Below are 26,594 nucleotides of genomic sequence, written 5' to 3' on the forward strand. Positions count from 1 at the left end.
TTGAAAGAAACAGACTCCAGAACCTTCTGGAAAATAGTAATTTAAAAGACATATATCCACCTTTCTATTTGGCTAACAACAGTTCTCTGTGCTGTTTGTAGCAATGTAGTGAATCTGTCAAAACAGCTAGGAGGACAGCGCAGCCACTTTAAGGTAAGCAGAAGCTTGCACAAAGGTAGTTTTATTTCTGCATCCTCTGCAGTCAGGGAGGTACCAGTGCAGTCATTGCAGCTGGAGGAGAGGGAAGACCTGTAATTTGGTGGTGGTTCAGATCAGAAAGCTCAGTGAGACAAGTGCCTGCCCCCATAGCTAGCAGCGATGGAGATGTACAAGTGATAGCAAGGGCAAAAACTATCTGTGAGAGGTTCCCAGATGTACATCTCCAGCACGTTAACAGATCCTGACGTAGCACTTGCGCAGTGGGTCTGGCTCACGGGGGTGCTATCGCAGCAGTAATGAACTACCTGGTTCACATCATCCTCTCAGCCAGCGGCGAGAGTCTTCGTTGTTACAATCACTGGCTAGAAAATGGGACGTATATTCTTTTGGAGCTGGAATGGTTTGGATAGGGTTGTTTTCTTGCAGAATACCCCACTACTTAGTGCTTTTAGTTTGCTGTGGTGTTTGCTGTGATTTTTCAAAGCACCTGAAGGAAGTGATAGGTGTGTCCAGACCTCCAGGATTTTTGCTTGGATTTTGGCTGCCCGAATTGCATTAAGGCATTTAGGAGGTCCCCCAACCACGCCAATACGTTAGGTTGTAACTGAGTCGGAAGCGACTTAAAAGGCACATGGTTACTGGTCACATTGGGAACAGCACCTCAGAGGAACAGATTTTAAGAACAGGGAAATCCTCTTCACAATCTTGTATTTGTAGCTTTATCTCTAATGCTGAATGCCAGCTGGACACACTTACGCTGGGCTCAGGGGCATCTATGCAGAAGGGGCCTGGGATCAAACCTTTCCAGCCTTGGCGCAGGGGGATCAGCCCTGGTTTATCCATAGGAAAACACATTTTTCTGGTTTCACCCAGTGCTCAGCTTACACTGGGAGAATTGCGATCATTAGTGCTTGTTATCCAGCTGTCGTCACAGCACAGTGTTAGTCTTATTCTTAGTAACAGCTAATCTCTTCTGTATGCTTACATCCAGATATGGAGGACGTGTGTTGGGTTTTTTTTCCCCAATAGGATTTATTTGGAATTAGAGACAAATGCCGATCAGGCTTTGGCAGGCTTCGCTGTAGCTTCCTTAATGAAAATTGTCTCTTTACAATTCTTGGCTTGGCCTTTCTCATCTTAATCTGTGATGGACAGAAGATTTCAGCATGTCTGGCTGGATTAGAGACGTGATAGGGCCCCACTAAATGTACCGTTATCTCAGCTGAGTGTTGGCACATCGAGGCCCAGAGTTGCTGTTTTGAACAAAAAAAATCTCCCTGTCCTGTTGTTCTTAGGAAGTTTGTCGTTCTTTTAATGTCCTTGAGGAGCTGTGGGGACTTGCTGATGTGAAGGTTTTATGAAGCGCTGCCTTTCGTGAATGCTGATGTGAGAAAACTAATTTGATGGATTTTTTTCTCATCATCTTTCCTTGTGCACATGTCCATGCAGTCCTAAGGCTTGGAGTCACCCATTGCATACAAAATAAATGTCTTCCTTTCTTCTGAATTATTTCTTCTAGACTTGACTTGTGGCCGTGAATCAAAAAATACTTCGACACCACAGTTTTATAGTTTTGAGATTCCCCAGATTACAGCAGGCAACGTATGAGGGTTTTATAATTTTTTTCACAAGAAAGACAGCATTTTATCTCCCTGTTGCATTTTTACTCTTTCTATAACATTTCGAAAGATACAAGTTGGGAGACTTCATATGCTGCTTTCAAAACTCTTAAAGTGTTTATCAAGAATAAACCAGAATGTTCTGAGAAAACTGAAATGTTGTATTTAGTGTTAGAGGATAAAGTGGGAAAACTTTCTCCTTTCCTCATGAGCAGGGAAGAGGACAAAGAAATGGAGAAAGAAGTAATAATTCTTATTTCCTCATTGCTTTTCTATGGAACAAATACATATAAGCTTTATCTAAAGCTGAAAGAGAAACATTAATGGCAGTCTTTTTGTAACGGAGTGGCATGTTGGCCTCACCTTTAAGAAGCTGTATGTTTGACTGACCTTTTAAAAATGACAACTGACTCTGGAGACCTTGTAGCTCCCGTCTGCAAGATGTTAACAGCTCCTGTAGCATGCCATGAGCCTTCATAGCCGAGTCTGAAACTGTATGAATTTGTGAAGCTCAGCACCCTTAAGCTCAGCAACCTGATCACGCACCTCTTCTCCTTGAGGAGCCTGTTTCATTCTTGCTGAGTTAGAGGGGCTCGATCTTGGGAGCCAGAGGGCAGTGCCTGTATTATTTGTATTTTGGGTATTTTCTGGGTTTTTTCTGTCTTTTCTGTGTTTTTCGGTGTGTGCCCGGCGGAGGCCGGACACCGGCAGGTGGCAGCCCAGCCCCGCTTCCCTGCCCCGCTCTGCTCTCGCTGTCGGGGACCAGGCAGGGCAGTACCGAAGCAGAGGGACTTTTACGTGATCCAGAAGAAACCCAACTACAATCTGAAGATTTTGAACCTTAACCTGGAGGAAGGGTGCACCAGGAGCTGGAAATGAGGATAGGGTCAATGCTGTTCTGCATAGAAAAGCTGCATCCCCTTGCTGGGGGGGGATGCTCGCTTTTGGACTATGCTGTCTGCATCATACGCTGCTCGTACAAATTGGTGGGGTTCAATTTTTTCCATGGTGTCATTGTAGCATTATAGTGAATGAAAATCCTAGATGAATGTGAGGCCTTTGTTTTAATACGGGCAAAATTTTTGTTTGATGCCATGCCAGAACACTAACGAATTGAATGTGCTGCCTATTGCATTGAATGCTGCTGGGAAAAAAATGCTCTAGTTGGGTAAATATGTGTTGAATCAAGCAAGGGACAGTTTGGTGGGAAGAAAAAGTAGTAGCCAAGTGGTGTGTTTCAGTGCAAGACATTTCAGAGGTGAGTGAAATCCATGGAGTTACACGGAATAGAAAAATTAAGTTACAAGAAGGAAGCATTTGTAAAGTGATTGTGGCAAAGGGTTATATCTGAACTCAGGACACCCCAGGGATGTGGTGGGATGATATTTTTATATTGCTGCCACCGCCACCAAAACCTGCTAGGCCACTTCAGTGTAATCTTTATGTTGCAGATTTGGCATGATTTTGCAAGGCAGAATGAATTACTTGGGCTGGTAAAAATAGATGTTGCTATGTGTGATTGTTTGCATTTTGGGCAGGTTTCTTACTAGCACTTGGCTTAAAGATATCACCAGATAATTTCACAGTGCTACCAACAGTCATGATTTCGGTCTCTGCTTTCTGGTTGGTACAATTGAGTCCCTTCTGATGAACTGAGCCTGAGCCATCCTTCCTCTGCCCATCTATGACTTTATCACAGCTCTCATCCCACCTAAATATACTCCTTTTTTTTCTGAGGAGTTTGCTTTGTAGTTGCATTAGAAAGTCAGAGGTGAATGAAAGAATGTGGCCTGATAGCTCTGGAAATACACTTTCTCAGTTGTAAAAGCGTATGTGGTTTCTAGGGTAGTTGTAGTTATGGACTTCCTTTGTTTGAGGCAGCAAATGAAGACTTTGAAGCTTTGTGTTAAGAAAACTAACCCTTTTCAATAAGAACTGTCCAAGGCAACCACCTCTTCAGTTCAGCCCAGTTGCTTTCCAGAAGCTAGAGGGATTTAGGTTGGTTGCCACAGGGCAGTTATCTAGTATTGTATATACGGGAAGAAATGGGGAGGAAAAGTCAAAATCATCAGTTAAGCACAACGATTGTGAACTCCTTTATTCTGTCCTGACAGATCTTAATGCTCTGTCATTTTCTGTTGGTGGAAAGAAGTGTGTGGTTCTGGTAGGCAAAGGAAGGGAAAAACGAAGTAGCGTCACCCTGCTGGGGCACATCAGCGAAGGACAGATGTGCTTGTCAAAAGGCTCCTTTGCAGCACTGCTCTACAAACGCAATTAACGTTAAAACCGCATTAATGAATCTTGACTGTCTCTTCCTAGCTACTTGAGCGGCTAATGTGATGTATGATATGATGTCTGAGCATGAACCTCAGCTTTCCAATGCCACACAGAAACACATCCGACCGCCCTTGGCAGGGGTGCATGGCAGAGCCTCCCCAGACCGGGCTCAGCCAGCTGCCCTCAAGAGCAGAGGCACTAGCCATGTCCAAAGGGCTGGCCGTGGCCCAGCAGAGCAACTTCTCCTCCCTGGGGCTTCCTCCTTGCCCCTCTCTTTCCCAGGCATCTCTCAGGCACAGTCTGGAGGAATTGCTCTCTGCTGTTTTCTCCCTGCAGCCCTCTTTGCTGAGGAACTCCCAAGCCCCTTGGCCGGTATACAACCAGAAATGAAGCTGTAGCCTGTGGTGTGAAGATGATGTGTCCCAGTAAATGACCAGTGTCTGCATGCAAGCAGGGCCATGTGGTAAGTGGTGCATGCGTTGCCCAACATCCAACTGGCTCTACCATATGATACAAAACTGAGCACAGGGCACTTTGGTCCATGTGAAGAGACCTTGAGTAGCTCCTCAGGAAGGTATGTGGGCTACCAAGCTCAACAGCGTGGGCTCTGTGATCCTCCAGCCATCTTAGTTCGGTTCAGACCATGTTGTAAACCTTTCCCAGGTGTCTCATGCTGTGTAGAAAAGGGAACACTGCTTGATTTTACAGCAAAATGTGGTCCTTTTGTTTGTCTCATGATTACTAAAATGGGGATAACATCTGACCACACTCCCTGAGAGGAGAGGACTTTATAAAAATAATTTCCTTGTTCAATGCTTTGGGGTCAATGCAAATGCCATGTGAATGTGACCTGCTTTTAAGCTTGAAAAGTAAGCTGGTTCAAAGCAGACTTTTGGAGCAATCACTGCTGACAGAATACCATCTTGCAGAGATGTGGCCAAATCAAGTTCAGGGTAGGTTATGGCAAACAAAGTCCATCTCTGACAGCTTACAAAGCAGGTAGGCTTTCATAACCCTGTCTACCCTGGTGGTACTATTGGTGAGACAGAGCAGGAATTACAGCTTGATTCTCACTTAGAATGCTTTGCTCCAATCTAGACGCAGCTGCAGAAAGTTACCTTGTCCACCAAGCATGTAGTCAGAGATGTGAACCCAACGTGGTTCCTGTTTTTTCTAACCACAGGTGGAGGTGCTTAGAAAAGCCCAGCTTACCACCGGGAGAGGCTTTGAATAACCTGGGATGGCAGTTTAACATCTTTCTTCTCTTGGCCACAATGCAGCTTGTGGCTGGGGGAGTGTGCTGAGCCATCTCAGCTGGTGGGGGACCTTTAGGAGACCTCCTGAACCTCAGCAACTCTGCCCAGAGATGTTGTAAGCCCAGGAATTCCCCTTGTGATGGCTGCTTTGATGAGCCAGGCTGAGTTGTTCAATGCAATTGGCTTCTTCTGGACAGGAGTCTACACTGTACAAGCACCATTACAACTGGTAATGATTTATTCCTGCCCTGTCTTGCAAGGAGTCTGGTAAGAGAAGCTACAGGGACTGTGAAAGCTGCCTTTCTCCTGGTCTCCTACTGATTGTCCCTTGTGTGATGCTGCCTCTTACAGAGAGTTTGTATTTTCCATCCATCATTGCAGTGATCACTACTATGCAATACAGGTAAAAAATGCAAGAAAAGCAAGTACAGTTTGAACTCACCTGGAAAGGTGAGTTTGGGTTGCTGGTTATGCAGAAGACATCAGAGATCTTCTTAGATCTTCTTACTAGTTCTTTTATTGAGAAAAGAACTGGCAGGAATGAGGACAGTCTCTATCAAGCCATTATTTTTTATAGTTCTGCTCTCTAGTGTTCATTTTAAAAGATGCAAACAGAAAAGGAAGAAAGGGCCCCCTTCCTCTTTCTACCCTCACTGTACAAACCCCTTTTTGTCATGATAATAGGTGGAAACCTTAAGCTTTAAACGCTTTTCAATGGAAAGAAAATGTGAAGCTCCTGGTTTAATTTCTCATGTGTCACTTTGCTAGGATTGGCACTAGGCAGAAAAGGAGACAAGATACATATAGTGGAAAAATAGTTTCCTTCTCCATGGCTGGAGTTATTTGTGCAAAATAGGGGCATAATTTTTCTCTCTGCTTTTCAGTCTTAGGATGCGAAGTTGGGATGCGGGGGAGTCAACTGGCTGAACTGATTCTCCTCAGGAGAGAATTAGTAATTTTACAGAGAATGAGTAATCTTTCCCCTTGTCCTTTTTCATAGTGGACCCAGAAAAAGAAATAGGATGGGAGCTAAAAATACTTACGCATTTTTCTTGTGGTCATCCTTATCTGGACTATCGCAGCACTCAAGGAAGTCGCAGCATTGCAGATGGATCTTTCATAAGGCAAGTGGGTGACTTTGGCCGGGAGCGCCCAGCAGTGGAGTGTCCCCTGCTGCTTTGCCCAAGGTGAGAGTGCACGGTCCAGGATAAGAAACGAAAGACCCCGCCACGTGCAGCCAGCAAATGCGCTCAGGCTGGTTTTTGCGCACTCACACGAGCAGCTGATGAACAGTTTTCATCTGCCCCCTCCCTGCACTCACTACTGATGTTTCATGTTGGACTTGCTGAATCCATTTTCCCTTCCTCCCAGGCTTGCTACTAAGCCGGGGCAGGCGACGTGGGGAGTCTGTCGCAGCGTGGGGCAGTTTGCCTGCAGACGGGCGTTGAGCAGCTCCCTGTCCTGAAGGGTAGGGGACCATCGCTTCTCCTGCCTCCTTCCACCGCCACCAGGCAAGCCTTACCCCGAAGGTGAGCTACAGCCAGAAATGTCTGAAAACTCTTAGCATTGGGTCAGTGGTCAACTTCTAAAACTTCATACGTGTGTCAGAAAACAAAAGGAAAATAAATCTGTGGCCTCTTCTGGAACATACAAAAGAGCTTGGGAGTCTCGTCTGGAGTGAGATCTGGTCTTGTGAAATTTGGGCTGTTCGGTTAAAAAATACCGAATGGCTCAAATTTGTGATACTGATTGAGAAAAGTTGTGGGATCGGGGTTGACTTTTTCAAAGCCAAGTACCTCTTGTTCTGGATCAATTCTCAGGCAGGTGTCTGGGTTGAAATCAGACAGCAGCCACCCGTCTCGTATTAAACAGTGTGTGTAGATCACTGATACAAAATTCATGGTAGGTAGTTTAAATATTTTTTAAATATAAGGTTACTCTTATAATTTCCCTGGCCAGTCACATACATATAATTTCCACCCCTCTTTGTGACCTAGACCACTTCTCCAAACATTTACAAGATTAATTCTTGCATAGATCGATTGTTCATCAAAGCGGATCAAAGCCTGAGGCGGGTGCTGGCACGCCGGCCCGGCAGTGCGGGGTGCACGGAGCTGGCACAGGCAGGGCGGGAGGTGCCATCGCTACATCCCTGCGAGCTGAAGCATGTCCCGATGGAGCAGTCCCCGGTGTTCCCGGCCAGGAAGGGTGAGGAATCCAGTTCTCCCTTATGCAAAGGTCCCTGCACCTCACGGTGGTTTCATAAAGCACTTCGGGGCCTCTCAGGGATGAGTTTCATCCCCTTTAAGATTCCCCAGTGATAGCAGAGGAAAGAAATCCTGCCAGGTTTTGTTTGCACAGGGAAGGTACTCGGGAGCAGTTGATGAAAATTAATTTCCTGACCATGTAATTGCAGGAACGGGCAAGCCCTGTGTGCCGTTTGGGTAAAGCCATGTTATTCTTTAATTCCTGTCAGCTTCTGCAGGTGGATGTGTCCACGAGGGGCTGATGGTCTCGTGGCAGGGTGAGCCAGGGACTCTCCCACTGCCAGAAGGAGGTGATACCTCTGCCTTTTCTAGGCCCTTTCTTTTTACAACCTATACTTTCTTTACCCAAGTGTAAAAAAAACCAACCAACCAAAAAAAAACCCCAAAAAACCAAATAAACACACAACAAAAACCAAACAACCAAAAACCCCAAACAGCCTCAAAATGAAAAAATAACCCCATATCTTCTCCCTGGAAACATGCAAATATGTGGGAAAAATAAAGTAAGTGAAAGGCAACCAAAGCAGCCTTTTTGGAGACTGATTTCTAATGCCACTAACAAAAAAATCAGCAGCATCAACCCCCTCCCCCACATGTAGGGATGGTGCTGGCCTGAACCTGCAGCCTTGCATTTCATCCCAGCTGCGCTGCAGGTGGGAACCTCCCGGCAGAGAAGGGCTGGGTAGAAGGGGCAAGTGCTGCTGCTGGTCACCTGTAACGTGAGCGGGCAGCTAATCCGTGTGAAAACCTGCTGCCATTTCTGCCCCCTGCTCCTACCCCCGCATGTGCTGCTGCCATCGCCTGCCGGCTCCTGCCTTTCACCCCAGAGGCCCTGTAGAGGCTGGCATTGCCATCGTCATCGTCACTCGCTCCCTTTGCACAATGTGTGGCTCGAGGAACTTTCACATACCCGGACACGCACCTAAGGGTATTGCAAAGTATCTGCTGCTAAAATGCAACTGGCAAAACTATAAACCCTTTGCCAAAAGCCCTCTGTGCTTTTCTTTCTCCTGCACCTGGTCCTTCAGCATCCCTTCCTCCTACATCAGCTTTGCAATTTGCCCTGAAATGCAGTGTATTTGAGTCATTTGAGATCAACAGGGCCCCCGAGGTTTCCACCAAAGGCCGTTTCTCAGGAAGACCATTAAGGCAGCCATCCCTTTGTGCTTGGAGGGACCCCCAGCGTTGCTGGCTCTGCTGTGCTTGAAAACTGCAGCAATGTAACGTGGCAAAACCTAAAGAGAACGGGCCTGAAGCCACGTAACCAGCTTGTCTGATCTTCCACAAATCGGGGAATGCAACGTCCCTGTGTGCTTGCGCAGAGGCAAACCTGTATGGGTACAGGGGGTCTGCCCGAGGTTCCCCCCACCACCCTCCATGATATCCCAATCGCATGATGCAGGGTGGCTGGGACCCAGTGCCCGGCCACAGCATGTTCCCCGGGCTGTGCCTACGCGACTCCGGTGATGTTTGTGGATCCCAGGTGTAGGTGGATCCCAGGAGCCGTTAGGAAGCTGTGATGAGGAAGGATCCTGCGTGAGCACCCTTCCCTTCCTGCCCTTGCTCCCGGCGGACTTTCCGCCCACCTCCCGCCTGCTCGGTTGCCATCAATTCCCCGCTCCTCTGTGCTCAACATCCTCCTGCCCCTCGGCCGCGGCATGTCTCGCTGGCTGCCTGCCCCCTCAGTGCCCTGGGTGAATTTGCTGGCCCTTCCGGAGGTGACAGCCGACCCGAGGGGCACCGGTTATTTTCAAGTCTGGAATCTGACACTGCGGATGTGCACGTCCACCAGCGGCCTCAGCAAGCACAGATGGGTTATGGGCACAAACGGATGGGCTCCTTCTTCCGGGCTCTGAAGTTAAGGGACAGGAGCCCCCTGCTCTTTTAGCTGTTCTTAATAATAAAAGCCCTTCTTCATCCATCCTCGCTATCATTCGGTGCTCCTGGCATTTCACGCCCATACGGCTTTGCTTCCTCCTGCCTCCATCCCAACCCACCTTCCTGCTAATTCTGCTTTGTGCCGAAATATTCGTCTCTCAGGCAATCGGTGGCTTCATCCCCTCAAGCCTGCCAGCTGCCCTGCAACCAGCAAGAAGGATGCGCTTAGAGAAAAGGCCGGCTCTGTTTTAGCAGCTGTCAGACACCCTGTGTGCACAAAAGCTGCCGGTGAGGGACACACTGTGCCAAGACTTAGTGATGGGAAAGAAGAACCAAAGTCATGTTTTTGTCTAACATATCACTTTGAGTACATGTGTGAGAGCGGGTGGGTGAGAGCCCTTCGGAGGAGATGCTGTGGGGACCGGTGGCAGAGGTTGCTGCTCTCCTGCTTTTCCTGTTCATCCTGCCTTTGTTTTCCCACTACCGCTCTCATTTTCTCTCTCTCAGTTAATTTTGTGCCGATTCAGCTCTTCTTGACAGGAGCTCAGGCTGCAGTTTTAGCAGGACCCGCTAGCGCTGGCAGGGAAACATACTGATCTTTTTCTCCTGCTGCTTTTCCCCTTTTCCCTCTTCTTGGATCAACTTGCCCAACAGCACCCACATATCAGCAACAGAAACCCCATCTTTTTGGCCACAGCTCCTGTCATCTCCCAGCCCCATGGCGGCTGCTGGGACCTGTCGATACTTCAGCAAAGGCAAATTCAATCAGCGAGAGATGTTCAGGAGAGGCCTGCAATAGTGCCGGGGGATTTGGCAACAGGGAGTCGTGCATGGGCTCTGGCCGTGGTCCCAGCCCTGTGCTGGTGATGATGTGGAGGTCAGAATCAAGCCGTGGCTTGGATGCAGGGGTTTTGCTGCAGCTGAAGAGACTCCTGTTCTTGCCCCGTGCCTTGCAGCACCAGCCATGCCTGCCCCCATGTTGGGATCCATTCCCGCTTTGGGAGACCCTATGGGAAGGGAGTACTGTCACCCTGATTTCTCTGTGGGTGGTTGAGATTTTCCCAAAACCCCTGTGTGTATCTCTCCTTCTGACGATGCTGTAGCAGGTGCATCCCAGGGGCACCACGGTGGGTGCTGAAGCTGCGTCCCACAAGCTCCCTCCCTTCCCCCTCCTGTCTGCAGCTTACAAGAGAGCTGTGCACGTTGCCCCGTTCATCATTCCACAGACATCAGGTGGGGACAGGGGACACGTGGGGACATCCGTGTGAGCGGGATGAGGTTTTGCACCTCCATTCCTGAGACCCTAGAAAAGGGGTGCTGACCCAAACAGCTTGGGAGCTGCTGGTGCAACCATCACAGAGGCGGCTGGCGCGAAACCTGGAGGTGTGGGGACGAAATCCTGCCTGCTCAAATGCAGAGCTGGGGTGGCCGAGGTGCTCCAGGAGCCGAGCTGCTGCTCCTCAGCATCCCCGCCTGCCCCCTCGGCCAGGCCCCCGCTCCTCTGGCAGCAGCGACGGGCCGGGTCGCTGGAGGAGAGCTGCTGGCCAAAAGCAGTTCCCTTCCTCTTCTCCTTCTCCTCCTTCTCCTTCTCCTTCTCCTTCTCCTTCTCCTTCTCCTTCTCCTTCTCCTTCTCCTTCTCCTTCTCCTTCTCCTTCTCCTTCTCCTTCTCCTTCTCCTCCTTCTCCTTCTCCTTCTCCTTCTCCTTCTCTACCAGGGCAGCGGCCACGGGAGGGCAAAAGCTCCTCAGAGCAGCCAGACAACAGCAGAATGAGTTTGTCAGGCTTTTTTATTTTATTTACTGGTAATTTTATCCGTGACATCACCGATGAAGTTGAATAGTTTAAATAATCTTTTTAATAATAAAAGTGAAGCTTATTTCCCACAGAATTTCCCTTTTGTTCTTTGCTTACATACTCTTGCTTAAAACACCCTTTAGCTGTTATTAATTACATCCACAGTTTTCTAAACAATTTAATCTGTGGAAATTAGAGTTTACAGAGAGGGCCAAGATCTAGTACATCTGAGAACAATATTCCTGTCCCTTTTAAACATAATTAATTTGCATTTATTCTTACAGCAGTATGAAAACAAAATGCAAGCTGTACAGCAGAGGATAAAAATATACGCCGGTGAAGCCGAGCAAATCAACTGCTGTGGGCTTTGCCCTTCCCCTGCCTCTTGGGAAGGGCTGGGTTGCAAGACTCGCAAACATAGGTGCGGGCAGAAGGGCACAACAGTAGTCCTATATATTTTATATGGGCAGAAGGACACAATAATTGTCCTCTGTATTTTAAAAGCACACCGTCACCACAGCATTAGATACTGCCACCAGCCATTTGAAAGGGGCTAAGTTGCTATTTCTGCTCTCAAGCCACTCTGCTTGGCGTATTTACTTTCAATGCATCGAAAAGTCCTTCATGTCCAGTGTACAAGCAATCAAATGATTCAACTATCCCCCCAAAAAGGGACAAACTCCTTATTTCATTAAGGAAATCTATTTAAAACTGAAGGGAAAAGTGGTTGTTCACCTGTCTGAAAACACTGCTTTTTCAAAACAAGCATGTAAGGTCTCCCGAAGGACAGCATGCGAGGCTGCTGCAAGGGTGTTACTATTTAAAGTTACTTTTGCAATAGAAATTGCAATTTTGGCTTCTTCAAAGGAGGGGAATCAGCACCCCAGCTTCTCTGGGATACAGAAATCAGCACATTATCCTGCAGAGCTGCTGGCACTGTAGCAGGGGAGTCCCCATCTATTATATTCTCTGGGCTACAAAGATGTCACAGTCAGTGTGTTTACGATGTTTATTTTTGAGCAAAGCTGGGGTTTTCAGCCCTTAGTCACTGGCAGAGGTCAATGAAGTAGTGGCTCCAGCAGGCACGTAGCCGGCATGGATGCTGTTGAAGGGGCCCACGTAGTTTCTCGGTGGCTTTTCGTCATCTGTGTCAGGTGAAGGGAAACTCCCAGCGGGTACAAGCACACCCCCAAGGCTTTTGGGACGCTCACCTATTTCAGCTCATTTGCTTCCTTTTTTTGCTCTCCGATCGTATCTCAGACTGAGCTGAACAGGATGTCAGCTTTGTGGCGTGTGAAAGGAGAAGGTCACCATGGAGACTTTTCCCTTCAAATCTCTTGCTGCCCTCAAGGGGAAACTGTGCGGGTGGGTTTGGGGTACTGGTGGCACCCAGCGCTCACAGCATCCACCCCGCAGCACGCTGATGGCTGCGGTGCTCTGCCGGGGCCGGTGTCACCAGCTACTGCTAGGGACACTGGTAGCTGATGCTCTCCAAAGCCACCCACGTTTGGGTGTGGAGGAACTTGTCCTCAAGTTCTCTTCCCATAAGTATTTGTCCAGCACAGGCCAGCAGGCTTCTCCGCCAAGCCCAATCCCATTTATCATGTGGTGCAGGACCGCTGATGGCAGCTGGTTGACATGACAACTGCATTTCCCAGCACTGGAAATAGTGTTTCCTGTTGCCCATCTTTCATTCCCGTAATCCTGAGTGGAGGCTTTTGCTCTGTTTTTGTTTTATTTTCCTTCTGAGGAAGAAATAAACACATTTCTTAGTTTCCTGCTTGGAGCAAAGTGGCCGAGTCAGGACCAAAATCGCCTCCGGGCGCCTGCTTGGGGTGAAGGTGGGGAGCAGGCGGTGCAGGGTGGCTGCAGACTGTCGCCTCAGTTCCCTCTGCTCCTGAGTTCACCTTTCTGTGCTCTTCAGACAGGACTTTGCGCAGTCCGTGGCCATCCCTCCTCTTACGCTCCCGGTCTTTCAGCAGTTTTTCCTTGACCTCTTAAAACTGGAAAGCTCTGCGTAGCTGCAGCCACTGCCGGCAGCCGGCCAGCCCTGTGAACACCACTTCCAACCAGCCCTCTAGAGTCCTTTTCTCCCTCTGAGCCCTTGTGCATCTCAATTTTTCCAGTAAAGCCCCCTGGGCCTCCGTGACAGACCATGAGCTTTGCCTGGTCCCCAGCGTGGTGCAGGGCTGGCACCTCAGGGACCCTCCGGCCTCTTGCTGGCTCCGGGGAAGTTGCTGGCTGCTGCGGCCAGGAGCCTCAGCCAGTGGGGATGTTTGCTGGCTTTGCAGGCAACCAAATTTCAGTCTACTCCTTTTAGAGGGGCCTTAGCCCTGCCGGCTCTTACACATCCCGACTGTGTGCGTCACGGTGCACACCGAGTGCTGGCGCGGGCGATGCTGTGAGGGAGCTGCACCATCCGCAGGAGCTCTCCCCGCTGGCAGTCTTTTAGCTCTACGAGGGGACATGGATGGCTGGAGGAGGCAGGGCACGGCAGCCAAACCATTGCAATCGCATTCATTTCCCCGCTGGAGAAACTTCAGGCTGAGATGAATGGCTTCAGCCCACAGAGGGATGCAGGCAAGGGATTGGAGAGAAGTGTTTTTTATAACACTTGCGGTGTTTCAGGAAAAAAGGGCAAACAAGCTCTCCGATCTCTGACCCTGGGGCTGCAGGCAGCAAGGTTTGTCCTGCAACACATGAGAAATCGCCCAAACATCCCAGGGAACTTCTTTGGCAGGTCTTGGGAAGCTGAGCTCAGCGTCACTCCCCTTTCCCCGGTTGTTCATTCCCTGCTTCGAGCTGTCCCCAGCATTCGCGTGGGCAAACAGCTCACGACATCCTGCCTCCCAGATTTCACCTGGTTTATTTTGCATCCGGCGTCCCCTGCTTGAGTGCTTTGTGTCACCCGGCCAGCAGCCGGGCAAGGCCAGGGCAGGGGCGATGTGAGGACGGGAGCAAGTGGGGCCACCCTCACCCCGGTATAATCCTCACTGAAGCCTTTAATGAGCCAACACAGGGAGCAGATCTGACAAAAATGCTTTTCTGTTTGTTCTTTTAAAGCTCTGCTTAATTTTATCTTTTTCTAAATTCTACCTACTCCGACTGGTTCTCCGTGGGATGAGACGGCAATGTTGCCATGGGTGGCACAAGGGTGGTCAGCGGGGTGGCTTCTCTCAGTGGCAGAGCTCTCCTGCCAAGGGGGAGAGGCCGGGGGACCATAACACTGGGTGGAAAGCCGGTTTACGAAGGAAGCACTCTTTTCATCATCAACCAAACTTCCTACCTGCAGACCGATGGACGGCAGCACCGTCAAGCCTTGGCAGCGGACATCCAACAGAAATGGACTTCGCATCCAACAGAAATGGACGAGCAAATGCAATTCCTTGAGTGGTGCTAATGTAATAAACCATGCAGGTCCTCAAAGGCAAGGACAGGGGACATGGGATGGGGAGGACAGACAACAACAGCCTGGAGGTGTTTCCCTGGCCACAAGTGAGCTTAGGCCTGAAGTAGTGCTTCTCCCCTTCCCAAACAATGAGTGACTGGAACCAGCTCTTCCTGGGCTTTGCTTGATGCAATCATGCCTAGAGAAGTCAGAAAACAGCTGGGGCCATGGACTGGACTTTATTAGGGCCTCTTGGAGAGGTTCCCACTCAAGCAAGGCATGTAGGCAAGGGCTGGCTGAGTCATGGCCGCGGGAGAGGCTGCAGCCAGCAGATAAAAGGTCTGCATCACCAGGAGCTGTCAGAATGAGTGTTAAATTAAGTGTAAGAGAGACATGTTGTGCTTAAGGCTCAATTTACTGTTCCTTGTCACCATGAAGGCTCGCACTCATGTTTTTACTATGCCCCCTGCTTTTCAACAGAGCTCGGACTATCACTGGCTATTTAGCAGCAATATCTGCCTGGGGTTTAGCCCACGTCCACGTGTGGGCAGCTCTTTCAGGGCTGTGGTTGAAGCGAGTGGTGAACTTCAAAAGGACAACCACATGCAACAACCTATTTCACCAACTGAATAAGCAGAGCTTGGGCTGCAGGAGGCTCTGAAGTGGGGGCAGCCATCAGCTATGGCAGCGGTGGGAAGCCCAAAAGCCATGTAAGAGGAAGCTGAACTGCAAGCAGAATTGGGGTCTGTGGCTGTGATTTGAGGAAGAGGTTTTATTAGGGCGTAACACTGTGAGTGCTGTCCACTTCTGGGAGGTTTTGTATTTGCAAAGTGAATTTACCAGTGAAATTCTGTGCAATGACTCTTTCCCAATTGCTCTAGGAAACTTTACCTTTCACTGCTTCTTTCTGCCAGTTGCTCATCAGTCCCCTCAGTGGCACACAGAGCTCCAGGTGATCTCAATGAACTCATTTCCCCTCCCTCAGATTTCCCCTGAATGTTGCAGCAGCTGGTGGCTCACACAACTGCTCCTTCTTTATCACCAGAAGCTTTCAAGGGAACCAGCTTGCTAAGACCTGAATTTCTGACACAGAGGGAAAATTTGAAGGTGAGGAAAGGCACTTTCCCAACCACTTTTGTTTATCAGTAAGTAGTGAAAAAAGTGAAAAAGTGGGGGCAGAAAGGCACCCCCCTTCTTTTTTTCCAAGTGAAGATTATCTCTGAACACAGGAACAGCCCCGGTTGGTGGAACAAAGCAGGGCAACCACACAGATGGGTTTCCTTTGGCACATTTGCTTTTCCCACCTCAAACGGTCCCCTGGACAGCCTGTGGGTGTTTGCCTGGGGTTTCCAGCCCTGAGCAGGCTTCAGGATGTCTGGAAGCACCAGTACGGCCACAGACTGCTGGGTGCCTGGTGCCCACCTGCCCTGCTGGGGAAAGGCAGGCAGGACCGGGGGAGCCCCGTGCTCACACATCCAGGCAGGACTGGTCATGCTCATGGCTGGCCACCTGAAGCCCAGGGGCTGCATCTTCCTGAAGGGCATTTTATGGCAACACCCGTTTAAAGAGATCTAGCCCTCTTCTCCCCCTACCATATTGGGTTTTTAGCCTGGATCAGTTCCCTGATGGGGTTCAACACTTGGGTCTACAACCCATCATGCCGGCACTGCAGAAGTGGCAGTGTGCTGAGATGCAGCTGAAGGAAAGAACGGCTGGAGATGTAGGGGGAAAGCAATGAGTCCACGAGCATCGGCATTGCTAGTGAGGACTTTGAATCAGGAGACAATGGTCTCAGACTTCCGTCCAGACATCTACTGCATAGGCTATAGAAATAAAGCCACAGAGCTGGATCTTTTTTCCCTGAAGACCCCTGTTGCCAAGCGCTTCCCCAAGACCCCCTCGGGCGGCTCTGCTGCTGGGGATGTCCCCCTGCAGAGCGAGGTGCTGGGGCTCATGCTGCTGGGTCACAGAGCCCTGCCCACAGCAAATCCAAAACACAAACAAGCATGGACTGAGACAGCCTGACCTTGCTGACATCTGTGTTTTCCCTCTTGATATCACTAATGAAACAGCCCTTGAACTGGCAAATATAAGAACACTTTGCCTATTTTGGACAGTGCCCGATTTTCTCAGGATATGGATGTCTGAACTGCAAGAAAAGACACGCAGCCACGTTTGTTCCTGCTGATTCTGACCTAGGCTTTGTCCAGCTACTTCCATGGTCACATTTTCAGTGGCAAGCACAAATCCCACTGTTGATTCACCGGTGTTACAGACCCCTCACTGTCAGCAATAAGAGGGGTGGGTGCTCAGAGAGGATGTAGGTGTTCTTCCTCCACTCCACAAGCCATCCTGCTGGATATCCTCTGTCCTTTTGCATTGCTGCCTCTGCCACAAAACAAAAAGGACAGCTAAATATTACAGTTTTCTGAAGGGACATGTGGCTCCTCCAGTGTCTCACCTAGCTATAAAACTGCTGACCAGGCAAGATGAACAAGGCTAGATCTCATTGTGAGAGGCACAGGGAGGAATGCTAACAGCTGAGGTTACTTGACCCTTCCTTTTATCAAGTCTTGTTTAAAGTTGCTGATGACATTGACCAGTGGTATGGGCAGAAAGTTTCTATGTTGGGTGTCTATCTGTGGCCTGTGTTGTCTCAGGAAAATTTCAGCTAAAACAACTCAGCCATTTCTTCAAACCTGACTAAGGGAAACAAGCTTTGTTAGTGTAAAAAGAAAATTGCATCCTCTTTCATTAAGGTTTTCTAACACAGCCCCACCCTGAAGCAGGGACTTCAGATGTGAGGCTAGTCTGTCTACTACCCTCTGCTCCACGCCTGTTGAGATTATAAGCTTTTAAATAAAAACACAGAGCACCACCGTCTTGGTTCCTATATCTCCCTCAGCACGGGCAGGCGATGTCCCCAAAGCATGTGCCAACCTTGGATGGAGCAGAGCTTTCCCAGCAGTTGTTCCTCCCAGCTGTAGGATCCTGTTATGTTACTGGCATTATTTTACCTGTTTTATATATGATTGTAATTATTACATGGTGTTATGTTAATAATAATAATAACGTTGAGAGAGACTGTCCCTGGCATGTTCAGGGCTCCCAGTATTTGTGTTCAAGTGTAGGAGCTGGGTGTGTGCTAGTAGAGGGGATAAAGGGCTTAAAACAAAAATCAGGAGGTGTGGCAAAAAAATCAGTGGTAGAAATTTGGGGAACAGAGGATAATAAACAGGACCCGAAAAGAGGGAAGGATGGGGCTTGGGAGGGAGAGGACGATGCAGGACTCGGTGGCAAAACAAGAGAGAGGATTTAAACCCGTCTCCGTGTGCTTCGCCAATTGACGGGGCACTGCAGTTCATCTCCCCACCCTGCATCGGCTGAAGCAGTCCAGAGCCTTCTCCAGCGTATCAGCAGCGCTGTCACCCCAGGGCTGCTGTGCCAAGCAGAGAAATAGCAGAGCACCGCCGGCACGGCACGTCTCGCCTGCCACTGAGGGCTGGGACGGGGCTGCGGGCTCTGGCCCGGGGCCAGCTGGGGAGCCTCCCCTGCAAACAACGCCCAGGCGCCGGTTTGAGCACCGATTTCTGCTATCTCGGATGGGATGGTGAGCGCTGGGCCTGCGGGCTTTGTCTGAAGAAAGACTGCAGATGCTAGTGTGTGCTGGTAGCTCCTGGGCCTCATACGTCCATCTTGTAAAACATGCCGAGGATTTTCCCAGATTAAAAAAAGGCGCATCGCTTGGCAGACAGTTACATCTGCAAATATATGTGAACAAAAACATCCTGAGAGCGCTGCCCTTGAAGCAAAATGCCCGAAAGCTCAAAAACACAAACAGAAGGGAACGGAGAGTGCCGCGATGGTGGTGCGTTCCTATCGCCTGCCTCGTCCCTGCCTGCAACCACTGTCCTGCCCCGGCCCCAAAACCCTGCAGAGAGGTGAGAGCTGAGCCAGCTGCCTTCGGTGCCGAAACCGGGGGAGCGGGAAGGAGCAAAGCGATGGCTCTGCACGGCCTGGCCCTGCCGGAGCCAGGCAGAGGGGGAGAGTGCGGTGACTTGCTGCCCGGCACTGCGCCGTGCCCTTTTAAAATCGTCATTCCGGTTTCCAGCAGGAACCCCAGGCCTTCTTCATCAAAGCATAAACACGGAGCAACGAGTGCTCATTGATTGCACATTTGTTTGTTTTAAGACCCGAAGTTTATATAGTTTAAAACTTCCATGTACCACTTTCGCTGGTGCCTCTGCACCCTGGTAACTTGTATGTGACAGAGAGAAATAAGCAGCAGAGCACTTTAGCATGATCTAACAGCGGAGTTATTTGATCTGGGGTTTGGTATGTACTGAAAATACCAGTGGTTAATGTACTGCGAACATGGCGCAGCAGCTCTTTGCCTCCCCGCTCGCGCAGGAGTCAATGCTTCATGAAGCTGAAGAGGACGCTGTCCTTCGCAGCATCTGTCCTGCTGATCCAGGGACCACTCATCCACCAAAGCGCAGCCATCAGTATACAGATAATTCTAGCCTTCATTTTAAAAACCCTCATCGGAAAACAGAAAAAGTCCACCTGGGAAGCTCAACTTTGATCTCTGTTTTTAGCCATTAACCTGACTTCAAATTTTCATGTCTTTAAACATTTGGTTTAGCTACTGCTACAATTTTCTAACACAGTGCATAAATTTAAAGACTATTTCTGTTGTTGTCTGAAGTTTTAACATTTCCTCCACTTGGACTGAACATACTTTATCACATCCTCTAAACCCCAGGGACACTCCAGTGAAGAGAGAACACTGCCGATGTGAAAAGTAGCGATATTTTCTCAGTTTCAGACCCCTCATCTGCACCAGACTCTTACCCAGATCAGACACTTTTTTTTCTCTGCACTTAAAGCTCACCAGGGAAAGGAGGAAACAAACAAACAAAAAAGATAAAAAAGTGCATAACTTCTGTAATAAGAAGACAAATCACTCTTCTCAAATTTATTTGTCTCCATAACTGGAAGAAGTACTTTTTATAGGCTTTTTATTTTAGACACGGAAAATCATGATGTGTCTGTCCTCTGTGTGCAATGCCCAACAGAAAATTGTGCCATTCACTATATGCGTCATTTACTGTACGTGCCAGGTTTCTGTTCAATTTTAATTTACTGCTTCTGAGGGGTTTCAGCCTCTCCCTTTCGGGGATTATTCAAATCAAGCAGAGATTATTGTTGCCTCTTTCTATTTTAGGCAGCCACCATCACCATAATTTTTTGAGTGGCTCCCATATAAAAACTTGTAACAAGAGTGAAGCTCCCAGAGAACTCCATGTAGTATCTCATACTTTTCCTCTTTCAAAATAACTACTTGGAGGAAAGGTTTTGTTTGGTTTCTTAGGCTTTGTACAGTTACGTATTTTAGGTTGCTTTATTTAGTTTATATTTTTGTTCCTTGTACTGAGCCAAGATTTTCCTTTTCTCAAATTTACTTGAGTTGTCCTAGCTGTCACACTAGTACCACCGTAACCACTCCTCCCCTCCTTGACATTTATATCCTCCAAAGTTTCATGAATTATCATCACATTCTCTTCTAGAGTTGTCATTTGACCAAATTATACATCTGATTTGTTTAAACATTTTAAAGCATGGATTCACCAGGGAAAATTAAACACTCTTTTGAAGCCTTTCTGGACTTGAGGCACCTGTACACAATACTCGGTCTCCCCTTTAGATTGAATACTTTTAATCTTTGGCTTGCTATCTGCCTCCTGGCAAGAGTGCGGTCAGTCCCTGCCAGTCCTGGGCCACTGACCTGACAGAGAGATCCAGTGACAGCTCTCGTGACCCACCACGTACACGGGGGGATGAGCCAGCTCTGTGCACAGCCCAGGATGACAGGCACGTTTCAGGTGCAAGAGCAGATGAGGATCGGAGGGTGTATGTATCTACGGCAGCAAGCGATACCGTGCCCAGCAGATAGAGAAGACCAGATACAGCAATCGCAATTTGTGCGGCTCACTTCACTGTCAGCTGGGCACTTTGCTGGATAGCTGGGGCAGAAGAGACTTAATCTTTCGGAGTATCTGCATGCAGGCAGCACCACGTGAGGAGTGAAGGTCACTACAGGACACAGGCGGAGTAGGGACAGTGAATGCCAGAACCTCTGGCACCATCCGGGCCAGGATAAACCTGGATGGAGCCAAACCAGGGTAATGCTGATGAGGATGTGCCCACAGGAGGCAAATGATCAAGTCAGCAAGAGGGGATTTCCAACACCTTAGGGAGAAGATTGGTGAACAGTGGCTAAATATCAGTCTGTGGACACAGCAGTGAGAACAGGGGCACTGGGGAACTGCAGACTTCCATAGCAGGGGGAGCGAACATGGGGTCTCCCAACGTGCCAGGCCCCACTGCCCATACGCTGACCGATCCCAAAGATGAACCGCTATGGAAAGATTGAAGACGTCTGGAACATGGTGGCACCAGAGAAGGTTGGATTTCTTCACTACAGCAGAAATGGCAATAGAGATGCAGACAACGTCCAGGAGATAGATGATGTCCAAGATACAAGGCTGGACAAGATTAACCTAAGAGATGCTCTGAAGACTGGGTTGCTGTGAAAAAAGAAGCATAGTCACAAAATATAGATTTAATATTTTTTTTTCTTATGATTGGGATAGAATCGAATGGTGGGAAAAAAGTGTCAGTCAGTATACCTCTACCTACATCTGTCAACTGTTTTTCTGCCAATGAAAGTGGCCTGGAAGCAGTCTTTGAAATTCCAGCTCGTACCTTTACTAACACACCCCAGCTGTAACAAACAAACACACCAAAATAAATACCCCTGCAGGCTACTATCCTATCTATGACAGAAACCAGCAGAAGATTACTCCCAGAAAAGTTCAAGAGAAGAATAGGATAATTTGCCCACACAAGAAGTTATTTCTAGTCATGGGCTTTCTGAGGTTGCTCTGTGCCCTGAAGCTAGTGGGATTTTATCCCTCAAACGTGAAAGAGAGAATAAAAGTAGCAACCTCTAATTATCCGCTTTTCCCCCCTCTAATCCTATTTAAGACTTAAGCTGACTCTTGTTCTCAATGATGGTCTGTGAAACTCTCACAAATAGCATTATTCTGTAGTAAATACATTTCCTCTACACAGGTAACATTATTCTGTAATAAACTCATCTCCTGTTACCCATTTTAAAATGCATCACCTTTCAGGTTCACTGAGTCGTCATTCAGTATAAGAGCAAGCAGCACCCAACAGAGGACCTTTATAGTCTTCAGTATTTTCTGCTTTTCTATTATGCTCCCTTTTCTGAATGTCTCCCTGTAAACTAAATAATCACAGCGGGCTCCAGCACAGCAATCTCTCCCTCCCTTTAATCGTATCTGTCCTTCAATTCCCAACCTACCCCCTTTCTCCAGTATCCATTTTTTTGAAATGAGATCCCCCAGATATTTCAGGCAAAGCTGACTCCTGACATTACATACTGGCACCACGCACATTTCTGGAGAAATCAGCTCTGCAGAGAGCGCTTTATCATCAGGCCCTTTAACCAGACATTTAACTCTGACTCTGACGAATGGCTCCCTGCGAGCAGAAGGAGTTGCGGAGTGTTGGCATCCAAGACGCTGAGCAGTCCCCAGTGCTAACAAACCGCCCACACGCGCTTCTCTGATTTACGTGGGCTCCATCAGGAGAGCCCTGGCCAGGAGCCCATCACTCTTGCTATGTTGCCAGCAGCTGGAAGAGTCTTTAGCGTCTGCCGGGCAACTCTGCCGCACAAGGATATCTTTCTTTGGGAGCAAATTTGTCTGCTCAGTTTCAATGTTGTGCTGCAGCAGGGGCAGGGGAAAGTGGAAAGCAGCTCCACTTGAATTTCATTCCTACTTCCTTTGTTCGTGTCTCTTTTTTTTTCTGGGACGCTCATTCCTGGATTGGTTATTTTGTAGGAACATCAGGCCTGTCTGAGAGAGGCTGCTGCTGTGTTCCCCAGACAGCATTAAGCACTCGTTCTTTTTTCCTTTCATTTGATCCCTCTTTTCTCAGACATAAATCAGAATACTCTGATTTCCCTCCAGAGCTTTCCCCTCCACTGCTTTTAATATATATTTTATATCACATTTGAAAATGTTTATTATCATAACTGTAAATCTTGTTATTAAGGCTGGAAGGCTGAATGTTATGCTAACAAGCCCTACCCAGACTAGGGAGAGTTTTGGAAGTAGCAGGCATGGTAGTTGGTTTGAGGTAAACAGATAAAGGTAAACTGAGGCAGAAGAGGAGCCTGCAGTCAGGTTGGTGAATATCAGTGTGCTCTGCTGTTGTGCTGCACGATTTCCCTGTGGACCATCTTCGTCTGGGCACTGCCAAATTCCTGCTCCAGGGACTATTTAATGCAGCTAAGCTATGTGAAGGTGATTGGCAAGATCAAAACACACTGGGAAAGAAACACTTTCCCAGTGGATGGCGATCATCTTCCTCTACTAATTTCTGCCTTTGTGGTCTGTTTGCTTTGAAGCCTGAGGGGTCATGGCAGCGTCCAGTTTTTACTGAGCCTCTCGGACACTCTTGGACAGCACGCTCTCTGTCTAGCACCTCTTCCAGAGAGTGGGACCCCACGGTGCAACTCCCCCGAGCTCTGAAAATAGCTCTGAACTTTCCCAGCCTCTGCATGTGTTCCTTGGAGCTGCAGCCCTGCTGGATGAGTCAGCTCTTTTGGGATGACATCACAGCTGAAATCAGACCCAGGCTTTGCAAAGAGAAATCCAAAGATCCTCTTGTACTCACTTGCTCCACGGGAAACATCTAAACAAAGTAAAGATGTGAGTGTCACACACTTCCTCTCCCCATGCTGATTGCTCACCTCTCTGGGGAGCCCCGGGGTTGTGTGGGGATCAAATCTCCTCTTTCCAAATCCTCCAGCTGCACCTTCTCTAGTAATGAAAGAAAGTTGGAGAATGTAACTCTTTCAAGAGCAGACTTTGGAGTTAGAACGGCAGCTGGGAAATAATACAGTCCTGATGAAGGTGTGCTAAACCAGAGTGGGCTCCAGCACCTTTTCTTTCTTCACAGCAAGGCGCTGGAAGAGGAGGCTCCCTCCAAAAGACTGGTCTGGCACCAGAAAACCCTTCTCAGCTTCCTCAACTGTTTGATTGTCACAAGCTCTTGCTGCACACCACATGCCTCTGCAAAAGGGATAAACTATAGTGACCGCTGCAAGTGCAACCATCAAAACCATAAAACCACAGGGAGATAAAAACGGACACAGACCTCTGCTCTAGGTAATCACACATTTGTATCACTGGGATATTACTGACACATAGTCTCTGTGTTTCAATTCGTCTTTTGTGATTCAGTCTGAACACTAAGTAGCAGGATAACAAGACTGGCCTGCTAAATATAAAGGCCTTTTGAGAAAATTATCAGCTTTGCTGTCTTGCTTAAAAATAAAATCCTAGCAAAAGGGCACTCTGTCTATACAGTAAGTTGCCTCAGATCTTTCCACAACACTTTCAAGTCCAACGTAATGAAACCTGTTGCCAGGTAAGTAAAATCAGTGTGGAAATATTTACTCTTGCCCCTTACTGGGACATGAGCGGCTTTGCACTGTGCTGAACACAGATGTTGAGATGCCTTCCTTGGCTCTTGAAATGAGAAAAGAACTTCGAGTTGCTGTCAGCAGGGTAGCTATGATTTCTTACTCCCGAAGGCTGGAAAAGCTCGCTCCTTACCCTGCAATGCTCTTATCCTTGTTTGGCTGATAGTTGTGTCTGTCTTCCTTACACAGTTTTTTGATCAATTTGCTGTAATTTAGCTATCACTTCAGAGGTGGCAGAGACTGTAGAGTCCTCCTCTCTGTTCTCCAAAGCTCCTACTTTTGATTACAAGTCACTGCATTGCATTCGTAGATCCCAAACTTTTTGCAGCAGAAGTCCAGACTCAGAAGACCTGGTAGATCAGAATTTTGCTCAAGATCACAGTGTGGCAGTGGAAGGAAGAAGCCTCCAAAATATGTCTCCTAAGACCCTTTCTAATGCCTTATCCATTCAATATGCAGAAGAATAGACCAATAGCCAAAGCTGTGATATAACATGTAGTATAGAAAGGTAATATTTGTAACATCTGGAAAACATTTCCCCTCAAGCTCTATGGGAAGGTCAGCGTTGGTTTAGCGCTTTCGTGTGTCATTGCCTGTTGCCGCTGCACTGTGGGAACAGACCTGGGAGACAGTGAAACAGTATTAGGGAGTCAGCCTAGGGGAATGGGCAAGAAATGGGGCTTGGGGACGCATGACAAACTCTGCTCCTCTGTGATTTTGGGGAAACTGCAGTCATCGTTGGTGAGTCACATGCAGCTGGACGATGTGAGTTTGGCTCCATCTATGGGAAGCAGTAAAATACTACAATAACCCCAGAAACGAGCTGGTGTTCCAGTCCTTTCAGACCAAAAGATTATGGCCAACCTTCAACTTTTCTCATAAACCACAACGTATCTTTATCACTGCACTTTTGAACCGATGAGTTTGTAAACTGCGTTGTTTACTATGGTAAACACTTTTCTACCCATGTGGATTGCAACTTGGAAGCCACGCCCTTAAGTTAATAATTTATGTATTCTTTGACAGAAGACACTGTAATTATCAAGCCTGAACTCTGATACTAGTCCACGCACTTTTACATGCACTTACCACTTCCCCAAACAATTTCTTTATCAGAAATTCTTGTGCTTGGTGTTTGCCAGAAGGACATACTTTTTAAAAGATTTCAGTTGCTTTTGCTCTCCTCCTCCTATATGTTACTCTTTCTTTGGGCAGCTGAGTGTGCAAAATCCTCTTTTCTTGAAAAGGACAGATAGGAAAGTAGATTGCTCGCCCAGCAAAGCTTACATTAATAGAAATATGTTGTTGTTTACCAAACTGAAACTGTTGACCCACTTCAAAACAGAAAATCCTTAGTAAGATAGGAAAACTGGTTGTCTCTCATGCTTCGAACGCAGCCATTAAACTACCTCTGAAAGATGTTTATGTCCTCTCCCAGCTCCTTTCTCAAGAGGCACTTGTACTGTGGGGATTATAGGACAGCAACCAGCTGCTGACATACAGGACATGGAAAATAAGAATGAAACCATGTAAAGAACATGATTCAATCAAAAAAGTGCAAGCAACTGGCCCCTCTGAAGGCAGGGAATAATGTCAGGCACGTCCTCCGGTCGTCTCTTATTCTTGCTTGTCAGGACTTGACTAAACAAGGCTGAGAACATACTATCTCCTCCTAGTTTTACAACACAACCCTAAACTCAACCACTGCCTTTAAAGCTCCCACAGGGGCTCCTAACATAGCATGGCTGTGGTACCACCCTGGGTGGTTGGAGCAGCTGCCTGCTCAGAGCTGGACCGTGCGCAGAAGGGCGTCTTCACACCGCGCTCCATTAGGAGCCCAATCTTCAGCGTCTACAGCCCATTACTCCTCCTGTGTATTCAAATACACATGCCTGAACTCCGGTACCCGCTTCTGCACCCGCCTATTCCTTTCCCTGCCCATCCCTGTCAGGTACACCCTCCTCGTCAACCTTTGCCCTGCAGCCTGAGAGGTAAACGTAGGCTCTGGCTTGGGGCCATACACAGAAGCCAAGCTGATTAAGTGACTGACAGCGCTTGGTCTGGTGGAAGAGCTCATACAGCCTCGATGCAGGCATTTATAGCCCAGCAGAAACCATCTACGTGCAAGTGCTCAGCAGAGCTGCTGGGGGAGAGGTGCCACAGAGGTGGTTTCCCTTGCAGCCCAGGTCAGTGTCTTGCAGGAGCCTGGCCACGGCAGCCGGTGTACAGGCCCCTTCTGAGCCCAGAACTGGCAATCACCCCTGCTTGGCCAAGTGCCTCTGGGAGCAGTTTCCCCAGGGCCCTGGAAAGCCCCTGCACGCTCTTTCTTGTGCGTAGACACACATGTGAGCATCTGCTGGTGTGGCCCATGCAA

The 26,594-nt window shown here is 48.3% G+C and overlaps 1 long non-coding RNA gene across 1 annotated transcript; it reads left to right on the top strand.

Moving 5' to 3' along the window:
* The first annotated feature begins 2,781 nt into the window (after nt 1-2,781).
* Nucleotides 2,782-7,972, top strand: LOC142409050 (uncharacterized). The gene is made up of 3 exons (XR_012775498.1): nt 2,782-4,518; nt 5,693-6,840; nt 7,349-7,972. It is a non-coding gene; the product is annotated as an uncharacterized LOC142409050 (long non-coding RNA).
* The last annotated feature ends 18,622 nt before the right edge of the window (nt 7,973-26,594 follow it).

The sequence above is a fragment of the Mycteria americana genome, chromosome 1, assembly GCF_035582795.1.
Source record: "Mycteria americana isolate JAX WOST 10 ecotype Jacksonville Zoo and Gardens chromosome 1, USCA_MyAme_1.0, whole genome shotgun sequence".
NCBI classification, from domain to species: domain Eukaryota; kingdom Metazoa; phylum Chordata; class Aves; order Ciconiiformes; family Ciconiidae; genus Mycteria; species Mycteria americana.